This window comes from Myotis myotis, unplaced genomic scaffold, assembly GCF_014108235.1.
Source record: "Myotis myotis isolate mMyoMyo1 unplaced genomic scaffold, mMyoMyo1.p scaffold_m19_p_8, whole genome shotgun sequence".
NCBI classification, from domain to species: domain Eukaryota; kingdom Metazoa; phylum Chordata; class Mammalia; order Chiroptera; family Vespertilionidae; genus Myotis; species Myotis myotis.
This window is the reverse complement of record NW_023416390.1, coordinates 1,743,481-1,759,981: the sequence shown is the minus strand read 5'-3', so window position 1 is coordinate 1,759,981 and position 16,501 is coordinate 1,743,481. Positions and strand designations below refer to the sequence as shown.

Sequence of the window (16,501 nt, the reverse complement as noted above, 5' to 3'; positions counted from 1 at the left end):
GGTCACCGGCCCTCACACAACAGACTGCCCTTTCTCCCCCACCCCTAGTGTCCCCTCTCCAGTCCCCACTGCTCTTCCTCACAAGCTCAGCCCCCCCAGCCTTGTGCTTCCTCTTTCTCGACCCCCCACCCCCTCAATGCCCCACAAGCCTGCCCGTGGGGCACTGCTACTCACTAAGTCTCAGCCAGGCCTGGTTTCGCTTGCCCCCGCCTCCTGCATTAGCACCAAAACGCCCACTCCTGCTCCTGCCGGGTCCCAGCACAGGTCATTCTTGCCATTAGAGCCGGACACGGGCTCAGCGCGGACTCCACGCTCAGGCCCAGCGCTTACCCAGGCGATAGGCAGAGGCTAACTCACCAGAGCGAACATCTGGCAGAACCTAACTCCATGCTCATCGTTCCCGCGAACCAGTTCTACGAAACCAGGCGTCGCCAGCAGCTCACTGCGGGCCGCAGTTCTCACACCCGCGCGGAGGCCTGCAGTCCCTGCGCCTGGTGGCCCTTCTCGCGTTATCTGTCCCAGTGCAACAGGGACACGCTCGCTGTATCAGACCCCACGCTCCACGTGACTCAGCCCGGACTGAGGCTCCTGCAATGCTTCTCAGGGACTGTGTCACGCTGCCAGTGCACCGAGACCCCTCAGAACCAAACCGCAGTGACGTCCCGTATGGATTGATTATGTCAGGGGTTTACATTGCAAATCATTTTCTCTTTATTGAATAACGTATTTTTTCTCTCTCTAGGATAAAGATCTGCTTTGTTCAATTTTATTTTTATTTTTTTTCTTAACACCAGGACCTGTCACAGTACAACGCCTCACAATTTTCAAAGAAAAGCTGGTTCCAGTCTGTCTGTTGAGGTGTATTCGGTGTCTCAGAGTGTGCCTTCCACAGTCTAAAACGTGGGGAAATAATTTTGCATTGGGAATCTTCAGGTCCAAGCAAGACAGAGCTGTCCTACCCGGCTATCTAGTTCTCTACCTGCAATAATTTCTCAAAATGCGGAGTCTCGAAGACAAAGGGCCGCACAGAAATCATGTCATCCCAGAACACGCCTGAGATATGCACGGACTCCATCCACCTCAGAATGAACTCAGTTAAGATGATTGACCCATTTACTGTATTTAAAACTGAAATTTGCTGATTTGAGTAATAAAATATTTTTGCAGAGTAATAGCACTAGTTATATCCAAAGTATACAGAACCCCGGTGGGGCAGGAGAGCCAGAAGCTGGGAAAACCCCTTGGCGAGCGGAAGGGGAAACTGAGGCAGAGAGCTGAACACACTGGTGAGCCATTTACAGCAGGTGCGGAAGGCCGCCTCCCTGGAGACAGCGTCTAGGCCTCAGTGATCTTTCAGCTCCAGGCCCAGAAAAGCAGCAAAATCAAATCCAGCTTCAAGGACTGAGGACCCCCTGCCCTGGCACTGACCAATCAGTGGACCCCCTGCCCTGGCACTGACCAATCAGTGGACCCCCTGCCCTGGCACTGACCAATCAGTGGAGCCCACGACCTTGAAAGGACACACTGGAAGCTGATGAATATTCTCCCGAGATCTCCCCTAAAAACTCCCCTAAACTCCCAGCCGCTACAAACCCTCAAAGCAAAGGGCCCAGTGCGCTCTCCCTCCCGGGGTACTCCCTCCTGGGATACTCCCTTCCGGGGTACTCCCTCCCGGGGTACTCCCTCACCTTCCCCCACAGGCCTGCATCTCCTGGACTCTGAGGGGCCCCAGGAGAGACTTGCAATCCCAGCTCATCCTGGGCTCACCACCCCCCTCTCCCCCAACCTGTCCCCAGGCCCCCTGTTCTCTGACTTTCAGGAGCAACAGCAGCCCGCCGGACTCTCCCGCTGCTGCCTCCACCCTCGGCCTCCATCCTCAGCCCTTCCTCCTTCGCCGTCCCAGCGGCTATCAGCGTCCCCTCAGAAGCACCTGGATCGCGTTGGGAATCCTTTCCTGCATGAAGTCAAGACCCACACGCTCCTGGCCAGGCCCAGGCAGACCCACGCTGGCCCTGTCCCCTTTCTGGTAACACAGGTAGTCTATACGTTTTCTTTCTTTTCTTTTAAAAATGTTTACTTATTGATTTCTAGAGAGAGGAACAGGAGGAGGGAGGGGGAGAGAGAGAGAAACATTGACTTTGTTGTTCCACTTACTTACGCACTCATTCACTGGCTGCTTCTCGTGCGGCCCTGACCTGGAAGAGAACCCACAACCTTACAGCATCGGGCGATGCTACCGGCCAGGGCCTACAAATGCTATTTAATAACCTAAGTTATTTTCTAAATTTTTATTTCAAATTAGAATACCACTTAATAACTGTTCTCATAAAGTCACTGTCTCAAATAACTGAATTTCCCGTTTAAATGGGTTTGGAAGGTAAAGGATTCATTATTTCACACAACAGTAAACTCAGAAATATGACAGGTTGACTCAGGGACCCAGCAATGCCATCAAGTCCCCGGTTCTCTGCATGTTTTTATTCCACCACGAATGCATTGGCTTTGTCCTTGAGAACAGAAGATAACCTGCAGCCATTTCCAGCACCTACTCTGGGCAGGACCCAGGTGAAGAGCCGGGATGCCTCCTCACCCAGTGTCCCCTTCCACGGTATAAACAAACTCTCACCGGCCCACTCCCCGTGCTGTCCTCTCTCATAATTCATTACCTGTGACTGAGCTAACGAGCAAGGCCGCCCGCCTCCTAACCAACCGCTGACAGTTATTAAAGCACATTTTTTAAAAACGAGATATAGCTACATATCTATAGACCTAGCCACATATAAAAATAGCATCTTGAAGCAGGTATAACTATTAGTATATTTTCAAACGAGTGACAAACATAAAAATATTTCAAAACATGTGCAGCCAGAACAATGAGATATGACAACAAATATCTGCAACTTCCAAAAGGTGACAAGCGCTATTAAGAGTATTGTTTGTGTGTGTGCACGTGTGTGTGTGTGTGTGTGTGTGTGTGTGTGTGTGTTCCTACAGCCAAAATTAAAAAGGTACTAAATGCAATTAGGTGTTTATGAAAGTAACGATGTTATTGTTTCCTATCCAAGTTCAAGGGCCCGCTAGAGTATGGCACAGAGAGCCCACTCCAACTTCTTGAGATTCCAATTACACGCTAATTAGATCTGGCGAAATGGAAAAAAAGTAGAAAAAGAAGACAGCAGTTTTGACAGATAATACGGTTACCGTTCTTCAACTTCTCTAAGCGACTACTAATGATTATGCTCATCAACAGGAAGACAGCCTGGCTGGTGTGGCTCAGTGGTTGAAACAGGAGGTCAAGGTTCTATCCCTGGTCAGGGCACATGCCCAGGATGTGGGCTCCATCCCCAGTAGGCGGCGTGCAGGAGGCGGCCGATCCATGATTCTCTCTCATCATTGATGTTTCTCTCTCTCTCTCCTCTGAAATCAGTAGAAATACATAAAAACGTGAAGGCAGAAAGGGGACACGAACTTCCTGCTAGACCAGCCGTGGGCAAACTACGGCCCGCGGGCCGGATCCGGCCCATTTGAAATGAATAAAACTAAAAAAAAAGACCGTACCCTTTTATGTAATGATGTTTAAACATGGTCACATTTTCCAGAATGAGGGGAGGGACTGCAGTGTTCATGACAAATTGAAAGCAAGGCGGTATCATACTGAACAAGGAGGGTCCAAAGAGAGATTTATCCTATCAAGTCACAAAACGTTTTTAACGCCCATCTGCACTACTGGAAATCTCACATTTCCAAATTAGTCACCACTTTCCTGGTCCCCTTAATTTAAGCAGCTGAGCCTGAACTGGCATAGGCTTAATTTAGTAATGGCTCTTCCTTTAGGAAGGATTAAAGACAATATTGGCAATATAATAGCCCTTTTTAAAAATGTATTTGTATTGATTTCAGAGAGGGAGGGAGAGGGATAGAGAGAAGCATCAAGGATCAAAGAATCGTAGATCAGCTGCCTCCTGCATGCCCCCCACTGGGGATTAGGACCACAACCAGGGTTTGTGCCCTGAGTGGGAATCTAAACCGTGACCTCCTGGTTTGTAGGTGGACACACAACCACTGAGCCACATTGGCCGGGCTGGAATAGTTCTTATTCGCCGCTGTTAACAATTGCAAGGCTTTTCTCCTACACATTCAGACGCACCATGGAGGCCCTGGAACAGAAATAACAACGCACAGCATTTCAAAACAACACCTACTCCGAAACGTCAATAGGGTTTTGCCATTGCGGGCGACATTGAGAGAATTTCGAAGACAGTTCATCACTCGCGTGAGTCCTTGACAATTCTCTCAAACCATATTGTGCCAGACGGCATGGCAGGAGCTGCATCCTCTCCCCTCACTGGCGCTCCTCGGTTGAGAGGAAGGCGGTGACACAGCTGTCCGCTACGGTGCGCCCGGCCTGCTCTGTGTCCGTGTGCGAGGCCAGTGGTGACCGCATTGGCGCTGGACATTCTCATGATTTCGTTGTAGACCCTCGAGGCGGTGGTAGGGACGTTCCACCGTCAGCTAACACCTGCGTTTCCTATGGAGGGTCTCCATGGCAGACGCACACGGACTGAGTACAACATCCAGGCGGGCCTGCAAACCCTCTGCAGAGTACTTTGTCTTCTTAAATGAAGCTCTTATCGGTACTAACCAGCCTGGGTTTTAACTTCCCCACGTGGAAATTTAGGTAAAGGGGCCAGTTGCTGTTAAAATGTGACTTTAAAATACGCCCCCCCCCCCCTGGATTGTTGTAAGTACTAGGAGAGAAACCAAGAGGCTAGCACCACACTTGGTTCCCTTATGTCAACGTTTGATTACCCCAAACTTGGAGACTTGCTACCGCAGTACAGACGGCGCCACTGCTTTTTTTTTTTTTTTAACTAAGATGCTGCCTAAATTTGAATACAAACTGAGAAAGAGCTGAGTTATCGTTTGATAAAATATTACATAACTATTGGAGAATGTTACACAGCCAAAACCTTAATGATTCAGGTTACTGATGCTCTATTATTTTATTCCGCCAAACCTCTCAGCTAGCAGCTTCTCAGTCATGTAAACGACCAGTCATCTCTACAAGAGAGCGGACTGGGCCCAAGTCATTCACCTGCGCTTTGCTGGCAGCTCTGGCAAAGCTTAAATTCTCTGAAATTCTCGGAGGACCTGTGGTTGGAGTTTCAGGAAACAGGGCCACAGTCACATCTTATAATTGTAAGAAAAAGCTGTACAATTGCAGGAAAACGCTGCACTTCCACAGGACCCGCTCGCTTCACTGTACCTTATGAGCTGGCCAGTAATGTACAGTTTGCCTGTGGCTCTACTGAAGAAAAGCAGAAAAGGCCTGGGGCGGGGGGGGGGGGCGGGGGGAGATGGGGGGGGGGGGGACTAGCACCTGGAGAGGAGCTGCTGTGTGTGGTGTGCAGACTCTCTGAGCTGGAACAGGAGCAAGGCCAGTTTCAGCCTCAGGCCAAGAGGAAGTCCTGCCCCTCTTTATCTGGGCGAAGACTTGGAATGAGGGGCCTGGCCTGGGAGAGACCACATCACCAGAGAGAACCTCTGAACTGTCTCAGGGCAGGCGAACTGCTTACTAAGCCTCTGCTCTCTTGTCCCTGGGCAATGACCCTCTGAATCCCTGCAGGCACCTCCCCTCACCCCTCCCTCAGAATGTCTGACCTCCAGCTTCCCCTCCATCTCTGAACCTCCCAGGCACTCCCTATTGGGGGGGGGCGTTCCCATCCATACCTATGCATGCGGTTTGCTCACTGCCAACCTGTCTCCTGTCTCTTTGATGGCCAGACTGGCCCGAGGAACCTTGAGAGTCAGGTTTGCACCCCACCCCCACATACCTCCGTGACTCTGTCATCATCAGAGCCCAGAACCGAGAATGCGGTACCAGATCTTTCCCAGGACTTCCTTCACCCTTTACAAGTACAATGAGAAACGTAAACATTCCTCTATTGTTTCAAGAGAAAAAAACAAGCCACAGATCTCTAGCAACAGTGATCTGGAAAATAACTTCAAATGGGTGGTTAAAATGGGCTCAGAAATATCCATGAATGGGAGTTACTTTTCTCCATGGGAAATATACCTATCACAAACGGAGAAACACCAAAGGAAGGCATGTATACATTTACGTAAAGACAGCGCGGGAGAGAGAGTGGGGGAGGGGGTCACCTACAGCAGGGCAGTGGCTAAGTTGTACTGGGAGCCTCTTAGAAGGCATGTGGCCAGGAGGTGCGGGCTTCTATCCGCATCGTGTTATCTGTAACCTCTATAGCACGTTCACAGCTGACAACGGACAGGACAGGAAGGCAGCCCCTGCTCCCCAGGCAGGCCCTACGAGGTGCACGCACCCTAGAAACCACGCAGTGTCATTAAAACGCCTGTAAACATGCGTGATCTTTGCAACGCAGCACAACATATGGTGGCCATCGCAGCTACGACACAAATTCCCTTCCTTATCCCTATCGCGTGAGCAAACTGGCGCAGCCTTCCCGAAGCATCCTTAGGTGCACGGCACCCAAGGGTGAGACTGACTCCCAAACGTACCAGAACGATACTACTCCAACGAAAACAGAAAATGAGCATTTTTCTCCTGCACGATTATTGAGCGAACTGACTGTCTTCCCATGAAAAACAATCCTGCACTGTAAGCATCGTTAGGGGAGCTGGGAACATTTTCTGAGCATAAAGCAAACATAAAACTAGCCAATCACAGAGCCTTTAAAAAAAAGGGACAAACACCGTTTTCTAGCCTAACTCTGGAACAATGACTTGTAGCCATTATTTATAAAAAATAAAGGTCTGATTTCAATTGCATATCTCCCCTGCTTGGAAGGAACGAGATTTCTCTGTTCAGAGTTTATACCATTTTTCCTCTTCCAATGTGAACATATTTAATCTCCCATAGGAACGAGTCGAAATTTCCTGATCTCGGATTGCATTAAGGCCGACACCATTAGACCCAGCAGCGTCTGACACGTTCAGGGGCAGGGCCCACCGCAGCCATGCTGGTGCTTCTGAATGTAGGACCAAATTCAGATAAAGTAACATGTTTCCTCCTTTCGAAGTTTTAGGAAATTAACGAATTAATTTAGAACATACATCAGTTCATAAATGGCTCCTACCGCTACCCTCTCCATCCTTGAGGAGGTCTGTTGTGGCCACTGGAAAAAGGAAGTTTGTCCATCACACATGTATTTTCGTCCCTCGAGTGCTGTTTCCAAGAACAGAGCCAGACTCTGCCAATATACCTGGTAACGTCTCAAAAAGACGAGCTGGAGCCGAGCTCAGATCGGTCGGAGCATAAACACAAACCGAAATAAAATGAAGGAATTTGCTGACTGTTCTTTTCTGCTTGAGAGAATGACTCAGCTTTAACCACAACACAATCTCACCCAAGAGGCTCAGAAATTAACACGTATCACACTTTAGTCTAATGAAGCATTCGCCACGATTGAAATGCTAAAGCAATACTTTCTGTAAGTTAACGGCGGACATGCCGCCTTCTGTGTGAGCTCTCCATGTTAGTGCGACTGTGTTATCTCCAGCATTTCAAGTGAACCGACTAAGCCCGACACCCTGGCTTTTGCGCCTAAAACCCTATGAACATCATGTCATCTGTTCAGTGCTCGCTCGGGCTGGTGATTACGGAAAGGAAGGTTCCTCTACTTTGCGAGCGGCAACAGGGAAATCACAGGCAAGCACTTAGCCAAGGGCGACCCATCCTCCTCCGCGCGCCCCGGCCAGTCCCGCACTGTGGGCACCATCGCCAGCGCACCGTCCAGAGGAAATGCAAACGCAGCGTGTGCGTCACCGATCCTGCCCCAAACCCGCGGGAGGGGACCGACTCCCTGAAAGAGGAAAGAAAAAGGACAAACACACTCTTCACTGCATCAAAGAAGGATGTGACCTGCAGAGAAGGCTCTGGGATCCTGGAACTCAGAGGCAGCAGGGCCGGAGTGCGGGGCCCATGTCCTGGGAAACACCGAGGCGCCGATGCCAGCCCTGCAGTGACGAGCAAGGAGACCCCGTGCACCAGGATCCTTCCGGCAAACACGGGCAGGCATGCCGGGCACGCTTTTCCACTTTAATTCCATGACCCAAATCGGTGCCATTGGGGGCTCCTCACTGAATTATCCCATTTAGGGGGAAACCATCTGCTCGGAGCTCAAGCCTCCGCTTCTCACTGGCCGTGAAAACAAAGAAGGTCAAGGTCGAGGGAGGGACGTGTCAGCAAGCCCAGCAAGCCCGGTCCATGCTGAGGAGACAAATCGCAACCAAGTGTGAGCATCTGCAAACCGGGCTCAGCGGCCAGCCTGGGCCACTGCGCTCCAGGGCCACCCACCGGGGGCCCCCATTCCCACTCCCACGGCCCGGTCGCTCTCCTGGGGCACATCCCACTGACTCCATGTCCAGTTTACTTTTTTAAAAAACATACTTTTCCATGGGGGGGGGGCGGGGGAGGGAGACATATGTACTACTATTTGTAATACTTTAAACATGAAAATAAAATTAGAAAAATAAAATAAATACTTTTATTGATGTCAGAGAGGAAGGGAGAGAGAATCCTGGACCAGCTGCCTCCCGCACACCCACACTGGGGATGGAGCCTGCAACCCGGGCCTGTGCCCCGACCGGGAATCGAACCCTGACCTCCCGGTTCACAGGCCGATGCCCAGCCCCTGAGCCACGCCGGCTGAGCTGCTCGGTTTCCCTTTTTGCCAAGAAGGCGGATCTAGTCCCTGAAACATGCTCACTGCGAAAGGGGGAACCCCTGTTCAAGCCCCAGCGCACCCAGCAGCTCCCCCCGGTCCGCGGCCTCCCTGCTCCTCCAGCCGGGCCAGCTCCCTCTGGGCCGGCCGGGGCCCTCGTCCCTCCGGTCGGTCCTCAAACTTGGTGACAGTCCTGGGGCGCGGCTCCAGGAGGCTCCAAGGACCCGGCGGGCAGGGCGCTGCGGGGCCAGACCCGGTGCGGGGTTTCTAGCAAAGCGCCGGGTTTTGGGGGGGACGGAGGGAAGGGCCGGCGGAGAGGCGGGGAGACCTGCAAACCAGACACGCGCCCAGCTCCCCCAAAGCTCCGACCGCCCAGCGCTCCCCATGTCCCCGCCGCCCCGTCAGCGCCCTCGCCCCCCTGCCCCCCCGCGCGCCCTGGAGATGGACACGTGGGTCCTCACCGGAACCCCCAAACTTCCATCCTCCCGCGGGTGCAACGCTGTCGCTTTCCTTAAAGCGGGTCCCGAACCAGGGCCTCGCACCCCTGGCCGATCTCAGGGGGCTCGCCCAGCTCTCGGCGGGCGCGGGGCGTGGATGTCGGGGTGCAAGTGCCAGGAGCCGGGACGGGCACCAGCCGGGCCGCGGCCGACCCTCCCCGGGGTGCGCGCACCCAGCGGGCTCCTGGCCCCCCAGCCACGTGCCCATCCCCGCTCCCCGTTCCAGGTCCCACCCAGCGGCGTAAACACACCCGAGAGAAGCCGCCCGCGTTCCGGGGAGCCCCCAGGTGCGGGGTTCGGTCCGGTCCGAGGCAGCCCCTACCCTGGGGAGGACCTGGCGGAGGGGCCGGGCTGTGGGGCAGCGACACCAGGGTGGTCTCCGCACCCGCCCGCCGTGCGCCCTCCCGCGCAGCGCCCGCCAGAGGAGCTATGGGGGCCACCCCCCAGCCACAGGGGACCCCCTGGGCCCCCCCGAGCCAATGGGGACCCCCTGGGCGCCGCCGAGCCCGGGCCCTCCCAGCCCCGCACCCCCACCCCACCCGGGGCCCGCGCTCCGCCAACAAAAGCGGGGGCTCCGCGGGGAAGTTTCCCTCCTTCCCGGGCGCCTCGCCGGGACCCAGGGCGCCCCCCGGCTCCGTCCCGCCGCCCGCCCCGCGCGGCCCAAGTTGCACAAAGGCTGGAGGGGGCTCCGCTCCGGGATCGGGGCGCCGCGTCCCCACCTCCCCGTCCTCCCGGAGACACTGTGGTCAACAGGTCCCGGCCCGGTCCGGGAGGAGGGGGCACCCGCAGCCCCGCACGAGGTCCTCCCGCTCCCGTCCGCCCGCTATCGGCTCGCAGCCCGCGCCCTCCGCCCGGGGCGCCGGTTCCCCCGAGATCGCCGCCCCCCGGAGCCGGGCTGGCGCCGGGACCCCAGTCGGTCGGTCGGGTCTCCTCGTACCTTAGCCGGTCGGATGCAGGCGGGCCGCCGGCGGGGCGCGGGGAGCCGGCGCCCTCCTCCGGGACCTGGGCTCCGACCTCCGCCCGAGGCCGCTCCGAGTCGCGGCCCGGAGCAAAGTTTCCGCTCCGGCCGCTGGGCCCGGCGCCGCCTCCTCCGCCCGCTCGCCCTCCGCTCCCCGAGCTGAGCGACCCGATCGGCGCCCGCGCCAAAGCCGAACCAAACCGCGCCGGCGGCCGGGGGCGGGAGCGGGAGCCGGGCTCCGGGCCGCGGGCGGGGACCGGGGCGCCCCCTCTCGGCCAGAAGGGGACGCGCTCCGGGCCGGGGACGCCCCGAGGGTGCAGGGGGTGTTTCCTGGGGCCCCACCTTCCCGGGTTCGGGGAGAGCAGACACCGCCCCGCCCGGTCCCGCTGCCCTGGGCGCCTCCTCCCGCCCCGGGGCCGGGCGGTCCCTTCCTCCCTGTGTCCCAGGAGTTCACACCGGCTGCGCTACTCCCAGAGGAAAAGCCCGGAGCAGCAGGAGCCCAATCGGAACCGCCTGCCTCCAGCCCGGACCCAGGACACGCGCGCAGTGGTTACTGCTGCCCCCCCTTCCCCGCAGCCCTGCGCCGGGACAGACGTTCCCTTCACGTCTTCTCTTTTCTTTTTAAACGCAGGCGAGTCTCTGCACTTTGTGACTTCTTTCTCCTCCTCCTCCTCCCCTCCTCCCTCCTCCCCCTCTCCCTCCTCCTCCCCCTCCTCTCCTCCTCCCCCTCCTCCTCCTCCTCCCCCTCCTCCCCCTCCCCCTCTCCCTCCTCCTCCCTCTCCTCCCTCTCCTCCCCCTCCTCCCCCTCCTCCCCCTCTCCCTCCTCCTCCCTCTTCTCCCCCTCCTCCCCTCCTCCTCCCCTTCCTCTCCCTCCTCCTCCCCCTCCTCCTCCCTCCCCTCCTCCTCCCCTCCCCCTCCTCCTCCCCTTCCTCTCCCTCCTCCTCCCCTCCCCCTCTCCTTCCTCTCCCTCTCCCTCCTCCCCCTCCAGACGCAGTGGCTCAGTGGCTGAGCATTGACCTATAAACCAAGAGGTCAGGGTTCCATTCCTGGTCAGGGCACATGCTGGGTTTGCGGGCTCCATCCCCAGTGGGGGGCATGCAGGAGGCAGCCAATCAATGATTCTCTCTCATCATCGATATTTCTATCTCTCTCCCTTCCGCTCTGAAATCAATAAAAATATATTTAAAAAAAAAGAAGAAGAAGGTGGTACTGGAAATTTCCCCCAAGACCTTGTCAACTGAACCCATTTTCTTCTCCCTGATGCTTTTTCCATTAAAAAAAAGAAAGATACAGCGTCATAGATTCTGAAATGAAAATTAAGTTTAGGGATTGCCCAGCTCTCGCCGAACTTAGGTTCGGTACAAGGCAACAGAAGCCCAAGCCTTAGGGGACTTGCCGAATCTCACGGTTGGAGGTGCTCACGCTGGGCCCCGAAATCGGGAGGTGGGCAGCGTCCTCTTTAACCAGGACTTCCTGTACCCCAGCAGGCAGGCGCACCTGAAGTAATTACTCTGGAAACATTACCTGAGGCAGCCGAGTTGCTTTTCCTGTGGTCACCTTTGGTAACAGGTTGGTAACAGGAGAATGGAATAGAATGGGCTGAGCATCCTAAGACAGGCACTGCGGCAGCTGGAGGCTCTCAAGGAAGTGGGGCCGCATGTCTGGAGCCTGTGCTCAGAGCTGCCCTAAGTTGCTGAGCCTGTTGCTAAACTCAGCCCAAGGCCGAGCCATAAACAAACACCCTGGAACCACAACCCACCCGTGGACTTTACTCTTTTCCTTGTAGTGTTCGCCTCGCTCCTTTGGGCCTGAGAACCAGGCAGCCCCTGTTAGCGGCCTGCCAGCCTTCACTTGCGGGAGTTTCAGTGCCAGGTCGCGGCGTGCGCCTTTGTGAGCCCTGCTTTCCTTCGTTCCCCCCAGAGCACCGCGGGCTTGCTGTCTGCGTCTGAGGCCATCGGTTCTTTCTTCTCTTTTTTGACCTGCTGCTCTGCACTGTTTGTTTGTGTATCTCTCCTGCTGGAAGTCTTACAGGTGTCCCCCCCCCCCCCCTCCCCCCCCCCGCCCCCATGGACCCCTTTCCTTCTTCATTGCAGCCTGAGCCTCTTCTTCGGTGAACACCTTCACACAATTAATTCACAAACAACTACTCACAAAATAGATGATGCCATTGAGGTGGTCGCTTGGTATCAATGTGACTATAAAATAAATCAAATGGTAGCTCAATATTCGGGAATGAGAAATAATTACATGATTATACTAAATATAGGGGTTTTTAACACAGTATTTTAAAAAGTCTGATGGAGTCCACCCTTCTTCATAAAGAGTAAAATAATAAACAAAAAAGTGGAAAGTTCTGATGGGGAACGCTGGACTCCCTAGATTCCAGCAGTGAGGCGCGGGGCCAGTGGGCCCTCTTTGGGGAACCCCCGACCACCCTCCAGTACACTACACCCCCCGCCCCCTCCCCCCCACGTGAACAAGGTCCGAGCAGAAGAGTAAGTCAGGCTACTCTCCGGCCAGTGTGGCTCAGTGGATTGGGCGTCTTCCCGGGCACCGAAAGGTTGCCAGTTCGATTCCCAGTCAGAGCACATGCCTGGGTTGCAGGCTGGATCCCTGGGAGGGGGCGTGCAGGAGGCAGCCAATAGATGTTTCCCTCTCACATAAATGTTTCTCTCTCTCCCTCTCCCTTCCTTTCTCTCTAAAAATCAATTTTAAAGAAAGAATAAATCAGGCTACAGAGACCATGAATTAATGGAAAATCTCATAGTGTACTTATTTCTTTAAAAAAATATATTTTTTTTATTGATTTCAGAGAGGAAGGGAGGGAATAGAGAGAGAGAAATATCAATGAGAGAGGAAGTCATCGATTGGCTGCCTCCTGCACGGCCCCCACCGGAGGTCAAGCCAACAACCTGGGATGGGCCCTGACCGGGAACTGACCCTGGTTCCTGGGTCAATGCTCAACCACTGAGCCACACCAGCCCGGCACATACTCACTTCTCGTTCATCTGCCTCTGATACCTTTAAAGGGAAGTTCTCCTACACCCTTTCTCACCTTACTCATGTTGAAAATCATTTGGACTTTTATGCAACTCCCAGGTTCTCAGAGATAAGACCCTATAGCCTCCATTAGCAGGGGTTCTCTACTGCTCCTGTCTCCCCCTGAATTAGCCAATAAAATAATTTCTTGAAGGTGTTTCATAGTCTTTTCTTTAAGTTCTTTTCTCCCTTTTCCATGAGACTTGAAAATTGCCAGAAAGAGAAAAACTTATAACTATAAAATGCCTCCATCATGGAGGAAGAAATGGAGATACATAAATCCCCGTAACTATCTTTGTCCAGTCATCACATGCAGTGCTAAAGATTCCTCATTTTTGTATTTTCTTATAATGTCTCTAACTTGCTATTGTTCTGTAATTTCTATGAGCTCACTTTTGATATGAACTGTTCTGTGAAATGGCTTAGACGTGTACAAATCTCAAAGATGTCAGAATCAAGTTTTTAAAAACACTAAAACTAAAGGGAACAAGATTTAGAATCAGATTTTCAGCACACCCCAGGGGCTGAGGAGGGGGTGGCCGGGGAGACCCCGACAGGCACTACCACTCAAACAGGCCTCAGTCTGCCCTGAGCAAAGGCTCACGATGACAGAGAATCATCCATCGGCTGCCTCCTGCACGACCCACACTGGGGATCAAGCCTGCAGCCCGGACATGAGCCCTGACTGGCAATTGAGTCCTGGCCTCCTGGTTCACAGGTCGATGCTCAACCCCTGAGCCACACCGGCCAGGCTACTTTGCCATTTCCCCAGCTCCCTCTCACTGCTGAGAGCGAAGGGCTGTCCTAGGAGAACTGCAGACCACAGACAACACTCTCCAGGCAACAGCCCCACCTCCCAGGAGAAATTGGGGACCCAGGGATCTCAGTCCAGGCCAGGGTTCTACCACTTGCCCTTCGGGTGGTGTGAGTGTCGTGTGGGGAGCCCGTCACCACCCAAAGGGAAACCTTGGACCTGCTTCAGGGCAGACCGGCCGGATTCCAGGGTTGGTCTACGAGAGGGGCTCCCCGGCCCCAGCCCGACAAGCCTGGGAAGTTCCCTCAAAGCAGCGTTATTTGCACAAAAATCCCATGAGTCCAGCAGCTCCTCTGTCCACCAAAGACCCCCTCCCAGACTTAAAATACAAAACAATAGAACAGACAGGATGTTATTGCAAATAAAACTATGCCATTTTTCATCATTAAGGCAGAAAACAAGCCATATATTGGAGATGGTCTAAAAAATTATTTTTGGCAAAAGAAACTTAACTTTTTATTTTGAAAGCGTGCCTTGTGGTTTTTCACTAAAATGTAAATTTCTTAAACTCCCTTCACGATTCGGTGCCAGAACGCGCCCAGGCCTGGGGACGGGCCTGCCAGAGCCGCACACCACACGCACCTGTGCGCCCGGCTGGCAGTGCGCGACTCGGGACAATGGCATCAGACGTTAAACGCTCCGGGGACACTGACTCCCATCGCACGAGACCGGCAACAGGCCGTTCTCACACCGGGCCATCTTTCATCCCGGGCAGCACGACCCTCACAACTGCTCTTGGCAAAAGGCATCTGCGGCGAGAACTGCCAGGACACAGGCCTGTCGCGTGGGGCGAGCGCCAGTCCCTCTGGCCGGGCCTCCCGAGGACGCACGGACGAATGGTCACCGGCTCCGTGCGAACTGGCTGGTTTCCAAGGGTGTGACTGTGCGAACACATCTCCATTTCGAAACCCGACACCCTCCCGAAGCAATTTCCAAATCACACACATCGTTCACCTGTACCGACCGCACAGGCGAGGACCACCACGGTCCCCTGGAAACGAACCTCCCCAATGAGCACCCCTCTCCATCACGCAACGCTCCGCCTGGAAACGTACACATCGTGCAGGTGGAGGCTGCCGGAAACTCAAGGACTTCATCACCACATTGAATTGCTCTTAGGAGTCCTTCTTGCTCTGTGCCACGGAATCGGGGAGGATGAGCGAGGTGGCAGTGCATGAGCGCACGGGTGTATTTCATTTAAAACGAACCAGTGCTCAGGGTTCCTAGAGATCTCCCACAGATTAGATTTTATCTCCAGAAGCTAGCTTCAACTATTGTCCATAAACATGAACTTTGGGCTGTTGATTGCTGAGGAAAGAAGCAGGGCACAGAGTTTCACAGCCTGGACTTTGGAGTCATAAAACCTGGGTTTGAATCCGCGCTCTGCCACTTGCCGGCTGTGCATCCAGGACAAGCAACACCCTCTTCAGTGTCAGTTTCCTCCCTTGGGAAGCAGAGTTGTTGTAAGAATTGCAAGAGCTAGCAAATGTAAAGCACTTACGCCACCTGGCTAGTGAGTATAAAATAAACGGCAGCTACACAAGGAAACAGATAACACATGCAAACTTTTCGTATGGTAACAGGGGTTTCTACTGGAACGAAGTCAATGCGGCCAAAATAGAAGGAAAATGATAGCTTCAGCTAAAAACAAAACAAAGGGACAAAACCATTACTGCAGATTTTTCTTTGCAGAAATCAAATGTATTCCTGTTATTATTTTATGTATGTATGCTTAAAGCATTTATTGAAATGTAATTGACATATACCGTTATATTAGTTTTCAGGTGGACAACGTAACAGCTGCATAATGTATGTATAGACTGTGAAATGGTCACCCTAATAAAGCTTGTTAACAGCCATCACCACACATAGAGACCATGTTTTTTTCTTGTGATAAGAACTTTTAAAATCTACTCCCTTAGCAGCTTTCACATGTACAATGCAGTCGTATTAAGCACAGTTACTATAGTGACTGTACATCACATCACCAGTACTTATTTATTTTATAACTGGAAGTTTAAACTGGTACACAAAACAGGTACCCATTTCCCGTTATGTATTTGTTTTGATCTTTACCTAATCTATAGTATTTATTCAGACATTGCCAGTTTTTTGTTTCGTTTTTTCACCCATGTACCTTTTTAAAAATATATATATATTTATTGATTTGAGAGAGGAAGGGAGAGGGAGAGACAGAAACATCAATGAGGAGAGAGAATCATTGACCGGCTGCCTCCTGCACACCCCCACTGGGGATGGAGCCTGCAACCCCAGCATGTGCCCCGACCAGGAGTGAAACCGTGACCCCCTGGTTCATAGGTCGATGCTCAACCACTGAGCCACCCGGCCCAGCCCACACAGCATCCATGTCTCCTTATTCTCCTCCAACCTGTGACAATTCCTTGGTCTTTCCTCGTCTTCCAGGACCTTGACTATTTTGAAGAGTAAAAGCTATTTTGTAGAACGGCCCTCACATCAAGTTCACCTGCTG

At 53.5% G+C, this 16,501-nt stretch overlaps 1 protein-coding gene across 8 annotated transcripts in view; it reads right to left on the bottom strand.

Annotated features, from left to right (window-relative positions):
* Positions 1-10,535, bottom strand: part of GULP1 (GULP PTB domain containing engulfment adaptor 1) — a 154,569-nt gene extending 144,034 nt beyond the window's left edge. Inside the window, exon 1 of one of the 8 annotated variants that reach the window (XM_036320272.1) lies at positions 10,137-10,535. The gene's annotated coding sequence lies outside the window, so the exon portion shown is untranslated. The remainder of the gene's footprint in view (positions 1-10,136) is intronic. The other 7 variants (XM_036320270.1, XM_036320265.1, XM_036320268.1 and 4 more) reach the window with 7 other exon arrangements.
* Positions 10,536-16,501: the final 5,966 nt, after the last annotated feature.